This window comes from Puma concolor, chromosome A3, assembly GCF_028749965.1.
Source record: "Puma concolor isolate L17-30 chromosome A3, mPumCon1.1.hap2, whole genome shotgun sequence".
In the NCBI taxonomy this organism is placed as follows: Eukaryota; Metazoa; Chordata; class Mammalia; order Carnivora; family Felidae; genus Puma; species Puma concolor.
The window spans coordinates 11,456,920-11,477,204 of record NC_141669.1 but is presented as its reverse complement, the minus strand read 5'-3'; positions in this window follow the sequence as shown (position 1 = coordinate 11,477,204).

Below are 20,285 nucleotides of genomic sequence, written 5' to 3'. Positions count from 1 at the left end.
GCCTCAGAGGCTGCGGGGTGAGATTGGTTTTCAGTAGCAGGGGCACCTGAGCTGGAGTTGGGACCTGGCCACAGGCTCAGAGAGGGAACCGATTGATTGGGTGTGGTGTGGAGGCTGTGAGTAGCTCTCTGCTTCAGTGGAGTTTTTTTTTTTTTTTAAGTCACAGCTTTCTGGAAACCCTTCACCTTATGTTAGCTTCCCCTGAAATGCTTCTCTTAAAAATTCTGGCTTGTGCACAGAATATTGAGCTGGACTGCATCCCCTTGACTCCTGGGATGGGATTTGAAGTAATCAGCCTTTGAATTTCCAGGAGCCCTTAATCTTCTTTGACCCACATGGAGCCACAGATTAGCCTGTGAAAAATCATATGTAACCATTTCTTTAAATCCTTCCCTGGCTTATTTCTATGGGGATTTTGAATCATAGAACGCTTCTGAGCCGAAGGCACTTAAGAGGTTGTTAGCACAGGAAGCCGAGACTTGCCTCCTGATTGTCCCTTTTCAACCTGTTCGTTCAATATGCAACTATTGCAAAGTGAGCATGCCCACTGTGTGCTCGGCGCTCTCATTGCACTGTGCAAGGGCTCCTTGGACTGGTACTATTGTTCCCATTTTATAGATTAGGAAACTTAAGTTTCAACAAAGATAAGTCGCCTGCCCTGGCTAAGGCAGACACCTGGCTAGTCAGAGTCAGGGTCTGTATTCAAATTTAGGTCTTCTGCTTCCACTATTTCTGTTTTCACAAGAGGTCGGTTATTACTACAAAGGTTTACTCACGTTTTCCGTGGAACCAGGTGCCATAGCAGAGGTGGGTTTACCAAGAGGCCAATGAAGAGGAAGCTTCAGGGCCCCTCACCCTATGGTCACATGATCAGGTCTTTCTGTAAAGTTTGCAAAAGTAAGATATTATACCTGTAACTGGTTAAGACCATCATTTTACTCCACCCTGGTTTCCGTTTCATCTCTTCTCCTCAGGTCGGGGAGCGGGGATGGAGTGGCAGCAGGCTTTTGTGGGATTGGCCAAAGTAGACTGATTTGGGGGATGCTTTTGCTGTGCTCAGTGGGATATATTGACATGATCCTGGTCACTTTCAGGGATAAATTACTGCTGCTTGCCCTGGGGGGGGGGGTCAGGGCTTCCAGTGACCCTCCTTGGGTTCCCATGCTGACTCAACTGGGATCAGAACACAAAGGTGTGGGGTCAGAGGTCATAATGCAGTATGAACACATTCCGTGGCAGCAGGCATCAGACCTGTGTGAGTGGCACAGGAGAAACCAGACATGAAATGAAAAGAGCCAGAAGCTGTGGGAAATTCTTCCAGTCATGAGATGCGTAAAACTCTAAGTGGGATGTCCGGTTTTCATTCAGTGACCGAATGGGAAGTTTTCCTGTTGAGAATATAGTCGATAATGTATATAATTTTAAATTCACTCTACTTTGGTTATTTGATGAGAATCACGTGAAGTGGAATTTTGCAGAATAACTGTATTTGTAGAATACTAATCTGCAGGGATATCAAATCAGCAAGTATGTCTGTATATAAAGTCCCATTTTCTATGCGTCCCAACTACTACTAATAAAAAAATTAATCCTGCTGGAGGAGAGATTGCATTAGCTTTTTTTTTTGTCTTTATATGAATAGGTGTAGCCAACCATTGTCAAAAGAAAGGAGGATCAGAGAGCATGCAGCCACAAAATGTAGAAAAAAAGATTGTTGGGGTGTATCAGGCAGATGGTTATGTTGCTTTCTAGATCTTGTGATAGTTATCGTATTTGTCTGCTTGTAAAACTTGGCAATTTGGAATAATTTATTTCCAATTCCGAATCATTATTCATTTTCACCTCATTTTTGTGAGTTACTCTATACTAATTTTTTAGTAGTGGGTCCCTCGTATGGTAAAAGTTCCCGGTATCAGGTAAGTAATATCCGCTCTTGGCTAGAGAGAAAGCCTGTGACTGTGCAGTGCTGTGCATGTGTTGGTAGCAGTGATGCTGGATCCTGTAGGCAGAGAGAGTCAGGATGGGGTGGGGAGGTACGAAGAATATTTGGCCCCTACTCTGATGGAATTTATAAAGGGGGGTGACAGGCCCCAGTGGGACTCCATGATTAGTGTCATCAGAGAAAGAGACCCAGAGCCAAAGCAGAGCCAAAGCAGTATGCCTCAGGTCCCATGTTGCCCTCTCATGGCCCAAATGCCAACCTTTTAAAATGAGGGTTCTTCTCTGGAAAACAGTGTGGAGTTTCCTCAAAAAACTAAAAATAGATCTACCCTATGACCCAGCAATAGCACTGCTAGGAATTTATCCAAGGGATACAGGAGTGCTGATGCATAGGGGCACTTGTACCTCAATGTTTATAGCAGCGCTCTCAACAATAGCCAAATTATGGACAGAGCCTAAATGTCCATCAACGGATGAATGGATAAAGAAGATGTGGTTTATATACACAACGGGCTACTACTTGGCAATGAGAAAGAATGAAATCATGCCATTTGCAGCAACATGGATGGAACTGGAGGATATTATGCTGAGTGAAATAAGTCAGTCAGAGAGGGACAGGTATCGTATGTTTTCACTCCTATGTGGATCTTGAGAAACTGAACAGAGGACCGGGGGGAGGAGAAGGGGAAAAAAATAGATACAAGCAGAGAGGGAGGGAGGCAAACCACAAGAGACTCTTAAATACAGAGAACACACTGAGGGTGGATGGGGGGAGTGGGCGAGAGGGAAAGTGGGTGACAGGCATTGGGGAGGGCACATGTTGGGATGAGCACTGGGTGTTGTATGGAAGCCAATTTGACAATAAATTTATATTATATTTATTATATTATATTTATTATATTATATTATATTATAAATAAATCAATGAGGGTTCTTGAGGGCAAGATCTCAGGACGTGTCCAGAGACTTTAGTGGTAGTGGAGGAAAGAGGGATTATAGCTCCTACCATAGAGAAGAACAAAGCACCTTCATGAATCTGAACCAATACTCCTGCCTTTTTGATGTTGGCGTTTGGAAGCCTCAAACTGATTCTTTGTGTTCCATGTCCCCTCATAAGCCTACCGGTATTCTAGGCCTCTGTCAAGTTCTTCCAGAACCTTCCTTGCTTGCTCAGCCTACAGGGACCTCCCTCAGCTACTCCAAATGTTTTCCCGCTCTAGGCCGCTCCACAGACAGTTGGCATCTCCTACTGCTGTTCTTGGACAGCTCACAACCTCTCTGAGACTCAGACATCTGTCAGATAGGGATGGAGCGCTGCCTTCTCATCGTCAGGAATTACAGTGAGTAGCAAGTGTGCATGGGGAGAGAGCATTTGGTGGCTGTGAGCTCTCTGCTGTGTGCTAACTTCCACTGTATGCTGGTGCTCAGTACTTAACGCCAGGCCCTTCTGGTCATGCTTGGAGTGGGCACAGCATTAATGAACTGAGGCCCACCCCCCCCCCTGCAGCTTCTTGCAGAGAGCAGGTGCTCAACCAAGATTTGGGGGTGATGAGGTGAAATGTGACTCAGTTTCTGGAGTCCAACATGGGCTGGAATTTGTAGTGTCTGATTATCTTGACCTTGTGAAATTTATTTAATTTTGCAGGGCTTCAGTTTTTTTCATTATAAAATAGGAAGGAAAAATAATTGAGTTGAGGGAATTAATGAGGAATGCATATAAAGTGCCTAGCCTACCTCCTAACATATCATATAGTAAGTGGTTTTTGCCATTGCGATTGCATTTGGAAAACCTTATAAAAATACTTACTGGTATTGATTTCATGTCCGTGACTCTGCTAGGTATTAGGGATGCAAACGTGAATAGGACTTGAGGTCATCCGTAGCCAAGAACATGCAAATTAAAACAAAAATGAGATGTCATTAAAAAAAATACAACGTATTGAAGCCCAAATATTGGTACTTCAGATATTAGAAAGGGCACAGAAAAGCAACTCCTTTAATTTATTGTTGGTGGGAGTATGAACTGAATTCTTAGAGAGCAATTTCACAACTTCTACCTAAATTTAAAATACGTATGCGCGTTTAATGCAGCAATTCAACCTCTCGGGTATTTGCTCTAAGGAAACATTTAAACACGTAAATTATCTATAAACTCTTGTAAACATTTGCAAGAGTTTTCATTGCAGCATTGTTTATGAGTGAAAACCTGGAAGAAAACAAACAAACACCAGCCTAAATACTCATCAGCCGGGGAATGCTGGTACAACCATACTATGAAATACTACAGATAGTTTTTTTTTTTTTTAAAAGAATGAATTAATCCATACATGCTGACGTGGGAAGACCTTGGACTAATGTTATTAAGTGAAAAATTAAAATATAGAGCAATGTATCATTTATGCTAAAAACAACAACAACAACGACGAGAAAACCATACTCTCTGTTTCGGTTTCTGTGCATGTGATTGGCCAGGGGGAAAAGCTGAATGAAAACAACCAAATTGGTAATAGTGTTTTCCCTGAGGAAGAGCTGGTTTCACCGGGCCCTAGAGTATTTTTCTTAATAAGCTTTGTCCGAATTTTTAACAAGTAGATATATTCATGTATTACTTATGTAAAGAAAAATTAAAAAAAAAAAATGTGACCAGGCACTAGTGAGTTAAGAATCTAATTATTTGAGACGAGTGGGGTATAGGCTAGGATGTGGAGGCTGTTTTGAGTGTAGATGACGTCCATTTGCTGGTTGTGAAGGCTGCAGTCCAGGAGGACAGTAATGTCTGGGTGCAGACTACCCGTGTAACCGATGGGCCATGTGGAGTGTGACAGAAAAGAAGCCAACTCTTTCCACACTGTGGAGCCAGCACTGCCCTCCGGCCCCCTTCTCTGGTTGGCTCTTGATACCAGTGGTGAAGATCCTGGCCATTCGGGGATACATGTCTACGATTTTTCTGACTGAGGTATCCTTGGGTTTTTAAGAGGTCTTTTTGGGCAGGCTCTAGGATAACTCCCAGCCAGTTTTCTCTCATGGTGTTCCCATCTAGTCACACACCTTGTGTCGTGGGGATTTCTTCTGGTTCTGGGCCACAGCTTCTTTTTGCTAGGTTGTCCTGTGGGCAGGTGTCAGCCACAGTGCCCTTGACTTTCAGATTTCTCAGGCATGAGTGGGTTGTGTCCCACAAACTCTGGGGATGCGGGACGAGCTCTCCCAGTGGTCTTGAAGCCCCTGTTACAGGCTTGGAATTTGGGAGGAGGAAGAACTATCGAACACTGATGGCCTGTCCCAAATCCTCTCTCCAGTGTTCCCTGTCCTTTATATAACGTCCAATATGGCTGGTGTGGGTAGTTAGTCCAGTCTTCTACCTCACCACGTCCTGCGGGTGTAGTTGGCATTCACTGTCTGGAGGCTTCAGCCAGAAGTAAGATTGGAGGGGCTCCAGGTAACATTCACTGAGAATGTCATGCAGCTTGACTATGATTTCGTTAACAGACTGTAGAAAGTTCGAGATTATGGTCCTTAAATAATTCAGGTCAAAAATGAGGTCATGGAGGCTCAGAGATGCCAAACAACGTGTCCAAGCCCACACAGCTGCTTAGTGACAGGGCCTGCAGTTAATTACATGAGATCCCTGGTTGGTAACAACCTCTGTAGCTCTCAGTCTCACATCAGTTATCATAAATTCCAAGCGTGAGATTCTTAATGCTTTTTTTCTTTTGATTCTCCATACTTTTCGACTGCCAGTAATTGGTATATTAGTATAGAACCTATAAAATTGTATGAAAACATATCGAAATGCTATTCTTCTTTTATATTTATAATCAAATGATAGAGTGGAGGCTTAGTGGCAGATCTGAGACTCAAAACTAGGTTTTTAAGGGAGTAAGAGCGATAAAGGAGAAATGGCTGTGGTTGTTGCTCCTAGGAATTCTACTTCTTAACTGAGAGGCTAGGTGACCCACATAATCTCTAGCAGTCTTTTTTTTAATTTTTAAAAAAAGTTTATTTATTTTTGAGAGAGAGAGAGAAAGAGAGAGCGGATGAGGGGCAGAAAGAGAGGGAGACACAGAATCTGAAGCAGGCTCCAGGCTCCGAGCTATCAGCACAGAGCCCAATGCAGAGCTCGAACTCATGAACTGCAAGATCATAACTTGAGCTGAAGTCAGATGCTTAACCGACTGAGCCTTCTAGGTGCCCCTAGCAGTGATTCTTGACTAGGGGATATCAGTAATATCTGGAGGCATTTTGGGTTGTTATAACTGGGAGGGAGGGGTGTTCTTGGAATCTATTAGGTAGAGGCCAGGGATACTGCTATACATCCTACAGTGCACGGAACAGCCCCACAACCAAGAGTCATCTGACCCAAAATGTCAATAGTGCTGAGGCTGAGAAGTCCTTCTAGAGCATGAACACTAAAAGCTGTATTAATGGCTCTACACAAGAAATGCAGAGGTGGAAAAGGTCAGGGCATGAGCTGGAGTCCTCTCTGTACCCCATGCACAGAGCATGCCTCTTTGCCTTTGTTCTCATCCTGGCTGAGAGGGGGGTTCCCACACCTGCTCCAGCCTCCTTCTTGACTGTGGCATCTGGAAAGGGATCCACCACCAAGGCCAGGGTGGGGTGCGAGAACTCTCGTGTCTGGCTATTTGTTAGTGTTCAGAGTGTGTGCCTCTGACGTCCTTATTTGGATTTACCCTGCTCAAACCTCTACTGGTTGTCCCCTTACTTAAAAAGCTCCACTGCTTTGGCTTCGTGCATGACTGTGGCCCAGAGACTTCAGACTCTGACCTTCTCTTAACCCTTGCCTTGCTTCTGCTGTCCCCTTCCCATCCTATGCTCTATCCCCCTGAACTAGCTGTTCGAGAACATGGCCAGCTCTTTTTTCCTGTTACAATCTTCCAGGTGATTTGAGGTGAAAAATTGGGCTTAAAAATATCAACTTTGTTGCTTTCCCAGAAGATGATTTTCTGAAGACAACAGACAGATGCTTAAATCAATTAAGAGCAGAAAGAGCATGATGAAAAGTTTCCTTCCCGGTAAGCTGTGGAGGCTGTGAGCTTGAATTTTTTTTCATACTAAAAAGACTGCCTTTCAGAGGACTAAATTGCCAACAGTTTTTGAAGAATGAATCCTTTTTAGGTGATATCCTTCTTGAATTCTCAGCCGTGTTTGAGAGAATACTGCAAATATTTGACTTGAGACTCTGAGCTGAAAGCATCTAGCAGCTCCCTCTCCTCTCCCTCCCCTCTCCCTCCCCTCTCCCTCCTGCTCTCCCTCCCCTCCCTCTCCCCTCCCCTTCCTCTTCCTCAGGGCTCTCCCCTCCCCATGCTGCCCACTGTCCTTTATTTAACAGAAAACATTGGGAAGGGCCCTGGCAGAGCCTCTCAGACAGTCAGCGGCAGAGAGGGGCTGGAAGACACGTTTGTCCTCTGACTGCTTCCTTTCCATCCTTTTTCCTTTTATTTTTTTAAAATAACAATTGTTTATGTTAAAGGTATACAGTGTGGTCATTTAATATACATATATGTATTGAAATGATTACTACAAAGAAATTAACATATCATCTCCTCATACAGTTACTTTTTTTTTTTTTTTTTTTGGTGAGGACAGCACCTGAAATCTACTGTCTTGGCAAATCTTTGGTATTCAGTATGGTATTAGCTCCAGTCATCAGTCCCCTTTCTGAATAACTCTGTTTTCCCACCCCTCACCTGCTTTTTGCTGTCACCTGATGATACCCGAGCAGGACACACAAGAACGCCAACACATAGCATGAGATCCTGAGCAGACACCATCAGCTCTTTTCATGTACTTCTCATCTCAGCACACTCAGGGGTGTATTCCACGGCCCCGGGATAGGTTTCTTCAAATTCCTTTATCTGTCCCAACAGTTCGCTGAAATTTCTCTAGTTCGACTTGTGTATTTTTACCTCATTTTTCCCCCCTTTCTAATCCCAAGGTCTCTATTTTCTTTTGTTACTAACAAGCTCTATCTGTAAAGTAAAATAACGATGGTGAACCTGAAGGCAGAGAGTGTACCAGATGACCATTTTCAGCTTATTTTGGTTTAAGATTTATAGTTCAGGTATGGTTTTAAGGCTAGTCTCACCTTTGGGAGAAGACGCGTTGATGAGAATTTGTAGCTGGACCCTCCTAGAGGGACGTTCTTCCTAAGGCCAGTCTCCCCTCCTGTTTCTTATAGAGTTTTCAGTGCTTGACAAGCTCTAAAAGCAATATTTTGAAATCAGCTACCCTCTACTATGAATTTTGGAGCTGAGACAAAATCAACAAGCATTCATTTGCTCATTCAGCTAATGCCTCCTGAGCACACATATCCTGAGCTAATGCCTCCTGAGCACCAGGCTCTGGGGCCACATATATGAGCCAGACAAAGGTGTGTCTTCCTGAAGCCTACACACTAATAAAGGAACGAATTAATTCACTCAGTGTGAATTATTCTCGTTGTTGGAAATTTAGTGGTGAACAAGACAGATGAGCAACTTGCTGTTATGGAGGTGATATTCTATAGGGGAGAAAGAGAAAGAGGGAATTAAACAGGCAGAATAAAAGAGAAAACATCAGAGATAAGGACCGACTTTAGGACTGTAGTTAGGGACAGACTTTTTTAAAAAAATGTTTAAAAATATTTATTTTTGAGAGAGGGAGAGAGAGAAAGAGGAGACAGAGTATGAGCTGGGGAGGGGTAGAGAGAGAGAGGGAGACAGAGAATCTGAAGCAGACTCTAGGCTCTGAGCTGTCAGCACAGAGCCTGATGCAGGGCTGGAACTCAGGAACCATGAGATCATGACCTGAGCTAAAGTCAGTTGCTTAACTGACTGAGCCACCCAGGAGCCCCAGGGGACAGATTACCTTGCCCTTAGGCTGGTACTGATACTGCTGAGAAGGAGTGAGCATGTCAACATCCAGAGAGGAGTGTTTGAGTGGAGGAAATTGTGAAGGCCCCTAACGTGGACTGAACTTGTTGGGTTTGAGGGTAGAAAAGCTGTGGTGTAGAGAGCAGGATGCTGTCAGAGGAACACGGCATGTGAAATTATGCAGGGCATCATAGGCCAGAGTATGGAATTTGGGTTTTATTCCACTGCAATGGGAAACCATTCACATTTTTAGCAGGACATTGACACAATCTGATTTATGTTTTAAAAAAGATAAAAATGCTCTAGATTTATGTGATTTTGGTATTAAAATTTTTTGGCTTCATAAAGTGAATTGGGAGCTTTTTGTCCGTTTGTTTGTATAGAGAGAGTGAGAGCCCTAGTAGTGGTGGGGCAGAGAGGGAGAGAGGGAGAGAGAGAAAATCCCAGGCAGGCTCTGAGCTGTCAGCATGGAGCCAGATGCAGGACTCAATCCCACAAACAGTGAAATCATGACCTGAGCTGTATCATGACCTGAGCCAAAATCAGGAGTCAGTTGCTTAATCGACAACCGAGCCAGTCAGGCGCCCTGAGTTGGGAGCATCTTAAATGGTTTAGAACAGAAATTCTCAAACATTGGTGTGTGTCAGGATCCCCTAGAAAGCTAATTAAAGGTATCGAGTCCTGGGGGCGCCTGGGTGGCTCAGTCGGTTAAGCGTCCGACTTTGGCTCAGGTCATGATCTCGCGGTTGGTGAGTTCAAGAGCCCCGTGTCGGGCTCTGTGCTTACAGTTCAGAGCCTGGAGCCTGTTTCGGATTCTGTGTCTCCCTCTCTCTCTCTGACCCTCCCCCGTTCATGCTCTGTCTCTCTCTGTCTCAAAAATAAATAAACGTTAAAAAAAAAATTAAAAAAAAAAAAAAAGGTATCGAGTCCTGCACTTGTTGAAGTACGGCAGGGTTTGGGCTTCAGATTTTATTTATTTACTTTTTCCACCTGGTTTCCTGGATGATTCTGTTTCTTTTCTTTTTCTTTGCTTTTTTTAAAGTAGGCCTCATGCCCAGTCCAGAGCCCAATAAAGGGCTTGACCTCATGACCCTGAGATCAAGACCTGGGTTGAGATTAAGAGTCAGACACTTAACCGACTGTGCCACCCAGGTGCCCCCTGAATGATTCTTACTCATACCGAAGTTTGAAACTCGCTGGATTAGAAAACAATGCAATTATCTGTTATTTAAAGGTCAGATGAAATTCAGCTGGGAGCTCATGGGTTCCTGATGAGTTTTTCTTTTTTTTTTTTTTTTTTTTTTTAACGTTTATTTATTTTTGGGACAGAGAGAGACAGAGCATGAACGGGGGAGGGGCAGAGAGAGAGGGAGACACAGAATCGGAAACAGGCTCCAGGCTCTGAGCCATCAGCCCAGAGCCCGACGTGGGGCTCGAACTCCCGGACCGCGAGATCGTGACCTGGCTGAAGTCGGACGCTCAACCGACTGCGCCACCCAGGCGCCCCCCTGATGAGTTTTTCAATGGTAGACCTTCCATCATCTTTCCAAAAGATGGAGTAGATGGAGTAGAATCCATCTACTCCACAGAACTAAAAAACAACCACCCTCATTACTATAAAGACAAGCATTCCAAATATCAGTCAATACATTCCAGCCATGTATCAAAGGAATAATATGTGATGATGAGGCAGAGCTGTTTTCCAGAAAACTAAGGTTCAACATCAACGAAATATGTCAACAGTATTCACGATATCAACAAACTGCTGGAGAAACCTGTATCATTGTAATGCTGAGAAGGCTCTTGGTAAGATTCAGCAGCAATTCCTAATGAAGACTTGAAAAATGGGAACCAAGTAAAACTAGGTAAGTATGAGCAAGACTGAACACAACAACCATGGCAATATTAACAACGAAAAGTTGGTAGTAAACATCATTCTAAATGGAAAAGCTATTTTAATCAAATCAGGAACTGTATAGCTTGTCTACTGTTCCCTCCATTACTTGACATGGTCAGGGAGATTTTAGTGCATACAAAAACACAAGAAAATCCACCATAAAAATACAAAGGATTATAAGAGAATATCATGAAAAATTATATGCCAACAAATTGGATAACCTGAAAGAAATGGTTAAATTCCTAGAACTGAATCAGGAAGACATAGAACATTTGAGCAGACCAGTTACCAGCAATGAAATTGAATCACTAATCAAAAAACTCTCAACAAATAAAAGCCCAGCACCAGATGGCTTCACAGGTGAATTCTACCAAACATTTAAAGAAGAATTAGTACCTAGTCTTCTCAAACTATTCCAAAAAATAGAAGAGGGGGTCCCTGGGTGGCTCAGTTGGTTAAGCGTCCAACTCTTGGTTTTGGCTCAGGCCATGCTCTCAAAGTTTGTGAGTTCAAGTCCTGCATTGGGCTCCATGCTGTCAGCGAGGAGCCTGCTTGGGATTCTCTCTCTCCCTCTTTCTCTCTCTCTCTCTGCTTCTCTGCTGCTCACTCTCTCAAGATAAATAAATAAACTTAAAAAAATAAAAAAAATAGGAGGAAGGAAAGCTTCCAAATTCATTCTATAAGGCCAAAATTACACCCATTACAAAACCAGATAAAGACCCTACAGAAAATCACAGGCAAATATCTCTGATGAACATCGATGCAAAAATCCTCAACACAAGCACTAGCAAACTGAATCCAGTGATATATTAAAAAAATTACTCACCACAAAGTGGGATTTATTCCAGGGATTCTAAGTGGATCAATGTTCACAAATCAATCAACATGATATATCACATCAATAAGAGAAGGGATAAAAACCATATGATCATTTCAGTAGATGCAGAAAAAAGCATTTGACAAAGCATAGCATCCATTCATGGCAAAAACTCTCAACACAGTAGGTTTAGAGGGAATGTACCTCAACATAAAATGACAACAACAACAACAAACACACCAAAACACAAGAAAGTAAAATAATTGCAACAAACATTTGGAAAGAAGAAACAAATCTATATTGTTGAGCTTATGATATATTTTATGTTTGAGAACCCAAGAGACGGTAGTGAAATTATTGCAGTTATTAAGAGACTATGGTCAGGTGGCTGGGTATAGAAGTTACCTACAAAAATTTGATGCTTTTCTCATCTGATATGGAAAAAAAAATTCATTTATAATACTCAAAAATCTAAAGCAATTAAGAGTAAACGAAACAAGAAAAGCAGTAAATCTATATGAAGAAAACTACAGTAATTTTATTTAAAGATGGAAAAAAAAAAAGCAGCCTAACCCCAATATATACATTATTCTTGGTTAGGAAGACTTTCTATCACAAACTTGCTAATTACCCTTAATTAGTATTATATGTTAAGGTCATGCCAATTAGAGAGTAGAGATTTGCCTTGCTAGGTACCCTTAGACCATAAAGCCACTGTCATCAAGTCAGTATGAGGTTAGTTTATGAATGGACAAGTAGATTAATGGGACACAAAATAGAGAAGTTGTAAATATGCCTATTTTACATGGGGGACTTTAATATTTAATAAATGGTGCTGACACAGCCAGCTGTTCATCTGAAAGAAAATAAAAACAAACACCCAGCCTAGGCCATATTTTATCCTCTGCCATATATAGAAATACATTCCAGATGAATTAAAGAGTTTAATGCAGACAAATATAGAAAATGACATGTATAGTGTAGGAATTGGGAATACCCTCTTAATTAACACTGCAAATCCAAAAGCTGTATAAGAATATGAAGGCATATCTGAATATATGAAAATTAAAATTTTGTATATACAAAAAAAACCTCCACAAGTAAAGTCCATTGCCAAAGATATGCTGTGATAATATTTTTATTGCAGTAATGCACAAAGCATGGGTATTTTGAATATTCAAAGATTTCTTACAAGTTGATAAGCAGGCAAGAAACCATTAAGAGAATGAACAAAAGGCATAAATTGTCAATTCAGAGAAAAGCAAATACCAGTGGCCGGTAAACATTAACTGATGTTTAAATGAGCTCTCAGTTTAGGAAATGGAAATTAAAATCACAATGAGACATAATTTTACACCCACTGACTGGCAAAATTAAAGGGAAATATAAAACTGATGTTTGGCAGGTATGAAAGGAAAATAGCACTTTCAGTTTTCACTTGGAGATTTCAAAATTTATAGCCTTTTTACAAAGCAATGGACAGCATCTATTAATATTAAAAGTACATATATTCTTTGACCTAATCCTGGTGACCTTCCTTATAGAGATTAAATTCCTAAGATGTAAGGACTCATAAATAAAGATGATTCATGGAGCGTTATTCATAATGGCAAAGCAAAACAACAACGAAATAAAACTGGAAACAAATTGGCGAATACTCACCATAAGGGAATCATTAGATAAATGATGGCACATAATTATGATACATATGGCACAGACTATAACCATGGTATGCTATGTGGTCTTTAAAAGAATGAATTAGGTATTCAGTTGACTTGAAGGACCTCCCACTAAGTATTGTTGAGTGAGAAAAGCAAGATGCATGAAATATACATATTAGGGTTCTATTTTGTAAATGAAACTGACAAAATGTCTTCCATATACATGCAGATATATGTATATGCCCATATGTATCTCATAGGATTGAAGTAATGGAGAATAACATGGGTACAGACGTGGAGAAACATAGCTTATCAGCATGGACTGTGATGTTTGGGGAGTGGGGAGGCTGATGTAGTAGAGGGGAAAGATGGGAGAACCAGACAAAAAAGGAACAGAGAAAAGACTAATTAAAAAAGCATATGAACAATAACCTTCACACAAAATTATATACGTATGTGTATGTGTACACATAATGAAATAAAAAGATTTCAAAAACCAAGGGTATTCTAACAGTATTAAAAAGATGACTCCAGGTGATATGATAAGAATGGGTATAGTGTGCAAGAACGGAAGCAGGGAGAGCAGTTTTGAGGCCACCTAGTGCCGAAGGCGAGAGAGGATCTTGGTTGGGGCTCAGAAGTGATGGTAGAGACCCGAGAAGTGAACAGACATGGGATAAGTCTTGGTAGTTATGGTTGCCAAGATCTTCGGATGGATCGGACATGGAGGGAGTTGAAAGGTAAAGACGGGACTCAAGGATGATTTTCCAGTGTTTTGCCTTAGCAGCTTGGTGGGCAATGGATCCATTTTACGGATAGGATAGACTGAGTGAGGAATGGGTTGGGTGGGGAAGAAATATAGAGTTCCCTCTGGGAGTATTTACACAGTTTGAGATGCCTCTTACAAATCAATTGGGAAAGGCCAAGCAAGCAGGAACATATAGACTCCAAGTGGCAAGGACTGTCCCTTCCTTAGGCCAGCAGGACTGATATCGTTGGGCGCATCACCCTTCTGTCTCCTTGAAAACCAAGGCACCCTTTCCTGCAGCAGCTGTTGACGCCTGGTGCTCATTCAACTTCTCCCTCTTCCCAGTCGTCTTTCCTCACTCTGTTCAGGTGACATTCCCAAGAGCAGTCCCCAGTAAACCATCTGCTCACAATTCACCATTTCAGAGTCTGTTTTCTGGGGAACCTGAGCCTTCAAGATTACTCAGGTGGTCAATGGCTGATGTGGAACTTAGATCCAGTTCTCCTGACTAAAAAGCTTCTCTTCTTTCTCCATGACCCAAGAGAGCCTTGGGATAACCTCTGTTAGAAGGCACGCATGTGGCCCTTTGGAATCTGGTGTTCCTAACCTGCTAAGGGCTGTCCAGAGCCTTCCAACAGCCATCAACAGCCAGGAGCTAAGCCACTGTGTGTCTCTTTATGCCTGTGAGCCTAGATCTGCTTGTTCTAAGAAGTCTTTAGGTCCCTTCAATCAGGCCAAGGAAGGTGGATGTTTAAAGTAGCTCTAGGTTGGGCCCCCAGAGTCCATTTCAACCAGACTGAATGTGTTTTATGCATCCTTCAAGGCCTATGATACCTGTCACTTCCTCTCTGAAGCCTTCCCTCAGGCAGAATTAATTAATTCAGCCGACAACACAACAATGCAGATCCTACTATGCGGCAGGCCCTGGAGGTAACGTAATATTACGTACTCCTCTGTGATCACTCCCTTTTGTGTTTCCTCCTCTCAAGGACTCATCTTGGGTGATAATTACTTATACCTTGGCCTCGTCCACTGGACTCTGCTTCTCCAGGGTCACCACCTTATTTATCTCTGCATTGTGAGCTTTTTGTATAGCATCTGGTGCAGAGCACTGGGTAAGTGGTGGTTGATTTTAATCTGTTAGTGACTTTAAGCTCATCTTTCTGCTTCAGACTTCCATAGCTTCAGGATCTAACGTGAGCATGATTATAGTGCTTTCTCCCCCACCATGCCAAAGAGTTTTGTTTGGGATGTCTCAAAATAAAGGAGACACCATCCAGCACTTATTTTACCCATAAAAGCCACTTGTCATATCTCATCTCTGAGGACCCTACAGCAAGATGAACAAACTCTATACTGTATGTTCCCAATCTCCCCCCTTTTTTACCCTTGCTCTCAGAATGGAGTCCTTGTAGCTTTCTCCTCTGTCTCTAACGCCCTCTCTGCCTTGACTGGTTCTGTTTTTCTGCCAACTCCTCTCACCATCCTCCTCAACAGAGCCTTTGCCCTTCCTGTGGAATCTTGTTCTGTTATCACTGCTCTTGCTTTCATGGCCAGCCCCCCTTTCGGCCTTCACGCTCCCATCACGAAGAAGTCTCGTTCAAGTCCACTATCCTCTCTGGGTCCCGTTGTGTCTTCTCTACCCTTTCACCACACACCTCTTCAAAGAAAAGTTTCTATGTTTGCTCTCCTTGGTTCTTCATCCCCGCCCCCCCACCCTTGCAATGTGTTTTCCTCATTCACAAATTCTAGGCACCAGTTCCTGAAAGTGTTACTGAGAATATCATGACTCTCAACTCAAGTCTTGCCTTCATTATCTTCAACCACTTTAGGATGTTTAAAACTGTTGACCCTCTTTCCCTTTGGAAGTTCTTCCCCTGGAGAGATGTCCGACAGTGTGGCAGAGCGAGGAAGAGCATGCAGCTAAGAGTTAATAAAAATGGAGTTCTCCTTTCAGTTCTACAATAGTAGCTTTATGACCTTGGACAGCTCCCTCAACCTCCACTTCCTTATCTGGAAAATGGGGTGATAATTGTAAAGTCTAAATAGGATTATCATGTTCAAATAAAATGGTGTATTTATGATTTGCCTGGCACAGAGGCCCTCAGAGCGTATCACTGCCTTATCAACCCTTTTTGATTTCCATGTCTGTGCACTATCCTGGTTTCTTTTCTATCTCTCTGACTACAGCCCCCTTTCCTCTGCCTACCCTGTAATGAAGGTTTCTCCAAGGAACGATGAATGAAGGGATATAAAGGAAGTACTTTGGCTTTTTAACAAGGCAGGTAGGCAGCTGTGAATATAAAACCTTTAATAAGTAGGTCTTTGAATTTTGGCTCAATTATTCACCTCATGTATAATTATAAAAAACACCAAAAATAAATTTTCTGCCATTTCAATGTTATACCTCATTTCATGTTCCTTTACAACAATCTCTAATGATATTGCAAAAATATCTATATCAAGACTCTGTACAGAATGCACTTAATCTATTGCCAATTGCACTATTAACTTGTTGTGCATTCAGAGTGGATATAAATTGTCTTAGGTTCCTTGAAAGAAGTTAGACATGGCTTGATATATTAATGAAATCATTACCATTTCATTAAACTGTATGTTTTGAACCAGACTCTTCTGTGGCTTATTGGATTGCATAAAGTACATAATCACAGTTGGTGGACAAACTTACAGCACTCAAAGGCTGCAACTTTTTGCGTGAAATATTTTCTTATACGAGCATGAAGTTCTGTGCAAAATAACTAAAAGTCAGATGCGTTTAAAGAAAGAACAAAAAACATGTGCAAAACAATGACAAAACAACTGCCATTTCAGGAAAAAAGACAGTGTTTATCTGATTCTCAGAAATTAAGGTTGTCTTTGTTGGGCCTATGTATATATTATGTGCAGAAATAACTTTCACCCTCGCACACTTAGGAACAAAGTTTAGGAACAGTCTTGCATTGCAACTGACATTTATTAATTAACTGATTAAGTCCTTGATTAAGAAAGGAGGATAAAATGCAACCCAATTTTTTAACTCATATGTCAATGTGAAACGTTCAAGCTTCATAATACCAAAATCATTGTATGATCTTTTAAATATTTAAAGCAATAGCAACCACAATGACAAGCCAAGCCGATGCTGTGGAAAATAATCATACTTGCTTTAAGGACCCAACAAGGAGCCAAAATTATTTATTAAATTTTAACATCTCATGGTTGTGTTGCTCTAGTGTAGGTATCAGGAAGTGGTGTTTCATTCGCACAAAATCACAGAAACTCCACACAGGAAATGGGCTTAAATTCTGTTGCTGCCATTCACCCACCATGTGCAGTCTTGTTGGTTATTTGTTCCTCTGGAGCTACAGTCTATTTTCATCTATAAAACAGAGCTAGTTCTAGCTGTGGGTCTACCCCTTTCACAGGATTGTCTTGAGTAACAAAGAAGGCGGTGGGAGTGAGTGCTTGTTGGAAGATTATGATTTGCCATGAAACACGAGGGGGAGGCATCCATACTGGGAAGTGAGGCTGAGCCAGGGCAGCGCTCAAAGACAGGTCCCAACTTGAGTTGTGTGACTAGCAACTTGGACTTGGTTGAGTGTCCTTCACACTGGTTTCTCTCATTTCAGCTATCAGGCCAGGCAAAGGATGTCCCTGAGATCTGGAGGGTGTAAGTGAGGAAGTTCCCTGCTGCCTCCCTTTCTCTCCAGCAGCTCAGAGAGTCCTCTGAGTCAGAAGATTCCCAAATCAAGGGCCTTTTACTCTCCATCGTCCTCTTTCCCCCTTCCTTCCCCCCTCGTCCCTCCCCCCTTACCCCTCTCCTCCTTCTTCTTTTTGTTTAGGCTGGAGAGTGGTGTACGTATCACCTCATATCACCTGGTCTAAAAATATGTTTCCTGGGTTTATAGTTCTTTGCTAGACTGATTAGTGTTAGAACACAATCCTCCCTGGATTTCTTGGTGTTCCTGCCCATTTCAGGCCTTCTGTGCAATAGAACTTGACCAACTACAGAGAGAGAAGATGCCTGCTCTCCTCCAGATCCATTCGCTCCCTTTTTTATTTTTTTTATTTAAAAAAAAATTTTTTTTTCCAACGTTTATTTATTTTTGGGACAGAGAGAGACAGAGCATGAACGGGGGAGGGGCAGAGAGAGAGGGAGACACAGAATCGGAAACAGGCTCCAGGCTCTGAGCCATCAGCCCAGAGCCCGACGCGGGGCTCGAACTCACGGACCGCGAGATCGTGACCTGGCTGAAGTCGGACCCTTAACCGACTGCGCCACCCAGGCGCCCCTTTTCGCTCCCTTTTTTAGAGACACCTTTTCATCTTCCCCACAGATAATTGTTTATATTCTGGGTTGGAGACTTGCCCTCCCCTCCCTTGACAGGATTTGTTTGCCTTCCACAGTAAAATATAGGCTTTCTCTCTTTCTCCCTCTCTCTCTTTCTCTCTCTCTGAGAGGGATGATGGGTGGATGTGTCAGCAGTCCCTGTGTAAGCTCTGAATTTCATAATTTGGGGGCTCTTCTCCTGTAGTGCAAACTGCTGAGTGCACAGGGACATCTGAGCCTCACCACAGGTGTGGAGACATCGTCCATCCTTCACAGTTTGGGCCTTAACGATTACTTCCTGCATTATTTATTGAGCCTACCTGAAGTAGCAGCCACAAAGACCTTCGGTGGGAGCTCTCGGGATGATTAGTATTCTTAACAGTTCAAATTTAGGAATCTTGGGCCGAGAGTTAGAGGCTTTCTAAAAGCAACCTTGAAAGAAATAGGCAGATCTTTCTCTAATGGGTATTTACTACACCAAGGAAACAACTTGAGGCCGATGGTGTGATACGTATTTGTCGGTCTGTGAGGGAGTCGCCAGCTTCTCCACTGTTGAATGTTGTGGAGATAGATTATCATGTATGCATGGGACGGCTGGATACTGGTCAAGAGAGTATCCATGGTTTCTTGTCTATTTCCACTAATCTTTGGGAAACAAGGGACAAGATTTTTACTTGGTGGCATTTATGATATTGGTCAAGAGAGTATTCATGGTTTCTTGTCTATTTCCACTAATCTTTGGGAAACAAGGGACAAGATTTTTACTTGGTGGCATTTATGATATTTGTCACTAACCAGAGGTCATGCTTGATGGTAGTTTAACATTCCCTCAGCTATTGGTGCATTGAAGACAGCCCTGAACTAAGAGCCAAACCCTCCTCAGAACTGGATGCTAATACTGACTGTCACTCAGTAGTTAGATGGCCTTGGGAAAATCACTTCAATTTGTTGATCCTTGTTTGTTTTCACTTGAGTTACATTAGGATGACTGAATTGTTTAACAGGAATTTTATGATGATCAGATGGGCCAATGGGTAGGAAATGACTTTTTAGGTTATGAGGTGGCAGTGGCTAGACTATATGAAGGTTTTAAAAAATTTTAATTAAAAAATTTTGGGGGTCACTAGAATAATTTAAATGTCTGATTTGGGGATGTGCTTCTTCCTATTGTACTTCAAGGTGGGGGGGGAGGGGGGAATAATACAATGTGTGCCTAATTTTGCTCATTTTTTAAATCTTCTCTATAAGTTTCAGGAAGACATTTAAGTATTATGATAGAGCGTGAAATTATGTTACATAGTAAGCAAGTAGCCCCTAATAGAGGTGTCTGTACCTTGAGAATCTATGGGTATCCAGAGTGATTTCTGAAGCACAATTTATATCGGTGAGGTAGTGCCCTGCTGAAAGGGATATGAGAAAGGGGAGTTTAGGCTCTGGTCAAGCCCTGGGTACTGAAATGCACAAGGGTACCAAGCCCTTGGTACCTAAATGCGCTGGGTACCCAAATGCACTGGGCACCCAAATGCACTGGGTACCAAGCCCTCAGTACCTAAATGCACTGGGTACCAAGCCCCGGGTACCCAAATGCACTAGGTACCCAAATGCACTGGGTACCAAGCCCCGGTACCTAAATGCATTGGGTACCTAAATGCACTGGGTACCAAAATACACTGGGAACCTAAATGCACTGGGTACCAAGCCCTGGGTACCCAAATGCACTGTGCTTCCAGGAAGTGTGAATGGGCTGGGAGAGCACTTGGAGAGAGGAGGTGTCACGAACTTGGGTTGGCCCTTGGGGGACCATGGAGAGAACTGGAGGTGCATCAAGACTTCCCAAGTGGATTAGTTCCAAAAAGAATGCATCTTCAGTAGAATCCTGTAGCATAGAACAGTGGTGTAGTCTCCCTCTAGACAGAACTGAGGAAGTCACTGTGTACTACAGAATCCCGGAGGCAGGAGATGATGAGGCCCCATGGAGACTCTTCACCGGTAACAGTTGTTCATGGAGTTGCCACTGCTGAG